This window comes from Tachypleus tridentatus, chromosome 12 (assembly GCF_004210375.1).
Source record: "Tachypleus tridentatus isolate NWPU-2018 chromosome 12, ASM421037v1, whole genome shotgun sequence".
Classification (NCBI taxonomy): Eukaryota; Metazoa; Arthropoda; class Merostomata; order Xiphosura; family Limulidae; genus Tachypleus; species Tachypleus tridentatus.
In genome coordinates this window covers 129,456,885-129,462,446 of record NC_134836.1, presented here as the reverse complement: position 1 = coordinate 129,462,446, position 5,562 = coordinate 129,456,885, and the positions used below count along the sequence as shown (strand labels likewise).

The 5,562-nt window shown below is 34.6% G+C and overlaps 1 long non-coding RNA gene across 1 annotated transcript; it reads right to left on the bottom strand.

Annotated features, from left to right (window-relative positions):
• Positions 1–685: 685 nt before the first annotated feature.
• On the bottom strand, positions 686–5,099 carry LOC143233217 (uncharacterized). The gene is made up of 4 exons (XR_013018040.1): positions 5,054–5,099; positions 3,771–3,863; positions 2,796–2,879; positions 686–807 (listed from the first exon to the last, which is right to left on the bottom strand). It is a non-coding gene; the product is annotated as an uncharacterized LOC143233217 (long non-coding RNA).
• Between the last annotated feature and the right edge of the window lie 463 nt (positions 5,100–5,562).

Genomic DNA, 5,562 nt, shown 5'->3' with positions numbered 1-5,562 from the left:
ATACTGTACACGTTACTGAACACACCAGTTCTAGTATCTGTATACTATACACGTTACTGAACACATCAGTTCTAATATCTGTATACTGTACACGTTACTGAACACACCAGTTCTAGTATCAGTAAACTGTACATGTTACTGAACACATCATTTCTAATATCTGTATACTATACATGATACTCAAATAATCAGTTCTAATATCTGTATACTGTACACGTTAGTGAACACACCAGTACTAGTATCTGTAGACTGTACACGTTACTGAACTCACCAATGCTGGTATCTGTATACTGTACACGTTGCTGAACTCACAAGTACTAGTATCTGTAGACTGTACACTTTACTGAACTTACCAATGATGGTATCTGTATATTGTACACTTTACTGAACTCACCAATGGTAGTATCTATAGATGGTACACGTTACTGAACTCAAAAATGCTAGTGTCTGTAGATGGTACATGATACTGAACTCACCAATGCTAGTATCTGTAGATGTTACATGATACTGAAGTCAAAAATGCTAGTTTCTGTAGATGGTACATGATACTGAACTCACCAATGCTAGTATCTGTATACTATACACATTACTGTACTCATCAGTTCTGTTATCTGTATACTGTACACGTTAATAAACTCACCAATGCTGATATCTGTAGATGGTACACGTTACTGAACTCACCAATGCTAGTATCTGTAGATGGTACATATTCCGACGCTCATAATCCACAGTATGAATGACTTTTATTTCGGCTTTACTTGTTCCACGTGGACCAAACACATATCTAATGGAGAACTTCTCCGAACCCTAGAAAATTTGTGGAATAAATACCAAGCTTCAATTTAAACAAATATGAGAACACCTAGTGTGTTTATAAACTGAATTCAAACTCTTGTTTCAAACACAAATATTTGCATTAGAAACCAAATTTTTATTCGTGTTTTAATAGTTACATTTTTGCTTTAGTTTTACTAATGTCATTATATTAGTATTGTATTATAAAGTTAAATTAAACTGTTCTTCCACTGGACATGCACCTAGGAGTTTGCAAGACCTAATTTTTCAAATCAGTCAGGAATGTTTGTTTACTGGCTAAAACTTTTACTAAATCCAAACTGGACAAAAGAAAAAAGTAGGCGACTGCTGCACCCTTTGTGAAGTCCGAATCCAAGGCTGGCCACAAAACAGATATCGACAATCAGTGAGTAAGTGTACTGATCTTGTACTGATAAAGGAACGTTAACACAAAGTGCATAGGTAAGGTACTTGTGGGAAATGTCAATGTGAATGCAAAGGTTTAGACCCAAAGGTTAAAACGGTACAAAAAACAGGTAGGAAACAGCCAAAGAGAATATTAAAGGCACGAATAAAAAAAATGATTGATTACGTCATTCCATTGGAGAATGAAGACGAAAGATTTCATGACATTGAAGAAGTGATGCAAATCATACAAAAACTCAAATGTAAAAACACAGCGTTTAAGGCGTTTTTGTAGTACTCCAAAATATAGCGATGGTTATTCATCGAATCCACAGCGACATCAAACTTTTCAAATGAAGAAGCTCGATGGAAGGCATAAAGTTTCAGTGACAAGAACAATCGACTGTTTGCATTCTGCATGACAGTATTAAGGATTCTATAAACCATATTACTCTCATATTACATTTAAAGAAGTGAAAGGGAGTCTGAAGATTGGAGAACAAGCTTTTGAATCGGCTAGATGGCACTTTCGTAGACTCAAGTGTACTCTAGAACCTAGAGTACGATCGGGCCAGCATTATTGTAAACGAGATGCAATGAAAGCGGTAGAGTTGATCACCATTGATCGAGGTGGTTAGAATAATCCCAAGGTCAAGGCCTTCGTATCTACTCTGAACACAAACAACAAACTATGCTTGATCTTGGCCAAGAGGTCAAAAGGGTAAGTCAACAACACAACAACAGACGTATATCTTCTAAGTTTATTACTGTGTACTAGGGGAGTCAAAACCTTGATACAGAGTTCTGGAATGACGGTATATATCATGGTCTGCTAAATCCTGGATGTTGTGGTCTGCCAAATCCTGGATGTCGTGGTCTGCCAAATCCTGGATGTCATGGTATGCCAAATCCTGGATGTCATGGTATGCCAAATCCTGGATGTCGTGGTCTGCCAAATCCTGGATGTCGTGGTCTGCCAAATCCTGGATGTCATGGTATGCCAAATCCTGGATGTCGTGGTCTGCCAAATCCTGGATGTCGTGGTCTGCCAAATCCTGGATGTCGTGGTCTGCCAAATCCTGGATGTCGTGGTCTGCCAAATCCTGGATGTCGTGGTCTGCCAAATCCTGGATGTCATGGTCTGCCAAATCCTGGATGTCATGGTATGCCAAATCCTGGATGTCATGGTCTGCCAAATCCTGGATGTCATGGTATGCCAAATCCTGGATGTCGTGGTCTGCCAAATCCTGGATGTTATGATCTGCCAAATCCTGGATGTCGTGGTCTGCCAAATCCTGGATGTTATGATCTGCCAAATCCTGGATGTCTCACCGTTGAAATAATGTTTCCAGCATTTATGATTTTATGAAAGATTTCACAATAACGTTGTAATAATTGCATAACGTTGTAACAGTTGTATAACGTTGTAACAATTGTATAACTTTGTAACAGTTGTAAAATCAGTCGATGGACATATCCTAAAAATCTTACACCGATAGCAATGTTGAGAGGATGTAATTATTTGTTCATCTTTATTTTTTATCACAAAAATCTGTTAAATTTCAAAATATGATAGGTAAGAGAAAAGAACTTACGTGAATCTCAAACTGCACTGGAAGATTACTTTTGTCTTTGTCTCTGGCTACCACGTAACCAACAGTGGTATTCTGGACAGTATTCTTAATAAAACCAAACATTAATTTACCAAGAGTGATATTCTATGGAATTCTATAAAAGAAAACATCACGTAACAAACTGTAACTTTCAAGGTAATTTATTGTCAAAACACATCACGTAACAAAGATGGCATTACGAACATTATTCTGTATAAAACAAAACATCACGTAACCAACTGTAGCCCTCTGGGTAATTTTCTTTGTTAAAAAAACATCACGTAACAGCTATGTCAGTATGGACATTATTCGGTATAAAACAAAACATCACGTAATCAAATGTAGCTTTCTGGGTAATTTTCTTTGTTAAAAAACATCACGTAACAACTATGGCATTACAGACATTATTCTGTATAAAACAAAACATCACATAACCAACTGTAGCCTTTCTGAAAGATATTCTTTACAAAGTAAAACATTACCTAATATTAGAAACATTCATAAAATAAATATATGTAAGAAAGAAACACAAAGGTAAAAACTAAATGTTTTAGCAATATTAAGTAATTCACTTGTGTTAATAATAACTTGCAAAAAATTATTAATATTCTACATATAGAATAAATCAAAATATCTTATCAGAAATTGTACAAAATCTTAAAACTTCATTCGAGATGTACCAGATCCATTTTAAAAATATTGAAAAACTGTGTCCAATAATTCTCTTGTATAGAATAAGTGTTTGTATGTGTGTGTTTTCTTATAGTAAAACCACATCGAGCTATCTGCTGAGCCCACCGAAGGGAATCGAACCCCTGTACAGAATAATGTGCCTGAGACATATTAGTAATATAGTCACATTCCAGAAAAATGAAACATGTTAAATGACGAGACATGATTCCATAAATTTAACCACCATGCTGTGTCAGATTATTTAATTTGAATATAGAAACGTACCTCAGATAGGTTAATAACAGGGTCGTATTCCAAAAAGGGCGACAACACTTCGGTAGCATCAGTGATGAAGATGGTGGACTCATCCTCGGTTGTCTAGGCAACAGATAAATAAAAAGTAGTATTTATACATTCATCATTCCAATACAAAATAATATTTTCGTCTGTTTCCACAAATTTCGTAACAAAACCTTTTTTTCGTTTATTTAGAATTTGAATTTTACAATATATTGTATTTATCCAAATGACTTATATTGTACATTTTAGAATTACGTATAAAATTTCACCAAGTTTAAGAGAAACAATCAGTCAGTATAAGCAAGGAAATTACTAGTATAAAGTTGTTGATTTTTACTACAAATAGCCTATTTGAATAATTCTACGGCGGAAAATCGAATCCCAAATTTTAATATTGAAGAGTGAAGAGTTAATAATCATTCATTAGGGGACAGCTATTCTTTCCACAATAGGTAAAATCATATTGTTGTAGTTTAATTTTACTCCAAAATTGGTATTGTAACTCTTAAATGAATTCTTCTAATCACATACAATAATGCACGATATCTTATTTCTTGTGAGATAAGTTTAATAAACTAATATCGTACTAATTAACGTGTTTATTTTAATTTCACGCAAAGCTACATGAGGGCTATCTACGTTATTCGTCCCTAATTTAGCAGTAAAACACAAACTGGAAGGCAGTTAGCCATCACCTCCCACTCTTCTAAACAGATTCGTGTCAATTATTGTGAGATAATTTTAATGTTCTAAAGGGATTCGTGTCAATTATTGTGAGATAATTTTACTGTTCTAAAGGGATTCGTGTCAATTATTGTGAGATAATTTTACTGTTCTAAATGGATATCGTACTTTATTGTGAGATAATTTTAATGTTCTAAAGGGATATCGTATTAATTATTTTGTGATAATCTTACTGTTCTAAATGGATATTACATTACGTATTCTGAGATAATCTTACTCATCTAAACAGATGAAGATATCGTAATAATTATTGTATGGTATAAATATAACAAACTATTATCTTACCTCAGCGGGTTCGAAACCCCGTCACACCAAACATGCTCGCCCTTTCAGTCGTGGGGGCGTTATAATGTGACAGTCAATCCCACTATTCGTTGGTAAAAGAGTAACCCAAGAGTTGTTGGTGGTTGGTGATGACTAGCTGCCTTCCCTCTAGCCTTACACCACTAAATTAGGGACGGGTAGTGCAAATAACCCTCATGTAGCTTTGCGCGAAATTCAAACTAAACCATACCAAATCTTACCTCAATGCCATCCGTAACATAAACTGTAAACCTGTACTCCATTTCCTGTAAAATACAAAATGGAAATCGATATAGGTGGATAAGTGCCTAACTCCACTGCAGATGTTTTAAAACACTTTCCAGCCTTTTAATTGTGAATATGCACGCGTTAACCCTCAGCTATTATTAAACACAGGTAAAAAAAACATTATGTATGTTAAACAAACTGGATGGCAACAGTCAGAAATATATATCTTCAAACTGCAGTAATATAAGTTAAGTATGCGTTTTACAGAATAATGTTAAATTTTAATACTGAAAGTCATGTAGATATGAATTACGCATTACTGTATCATCCATATATTCTTGTTTATATTCCATTTCACATTACCGTCCTTGCATCATTTTACATTTATTAAATGTTTTAACGTTTTTTTCTTCTGATTGGTAGTTATTATATTCTACGAATGCGTGTAGTAAAATTTAATATTACGTGTATCTTCTCGTTCACTACATACGTAACTTAGATG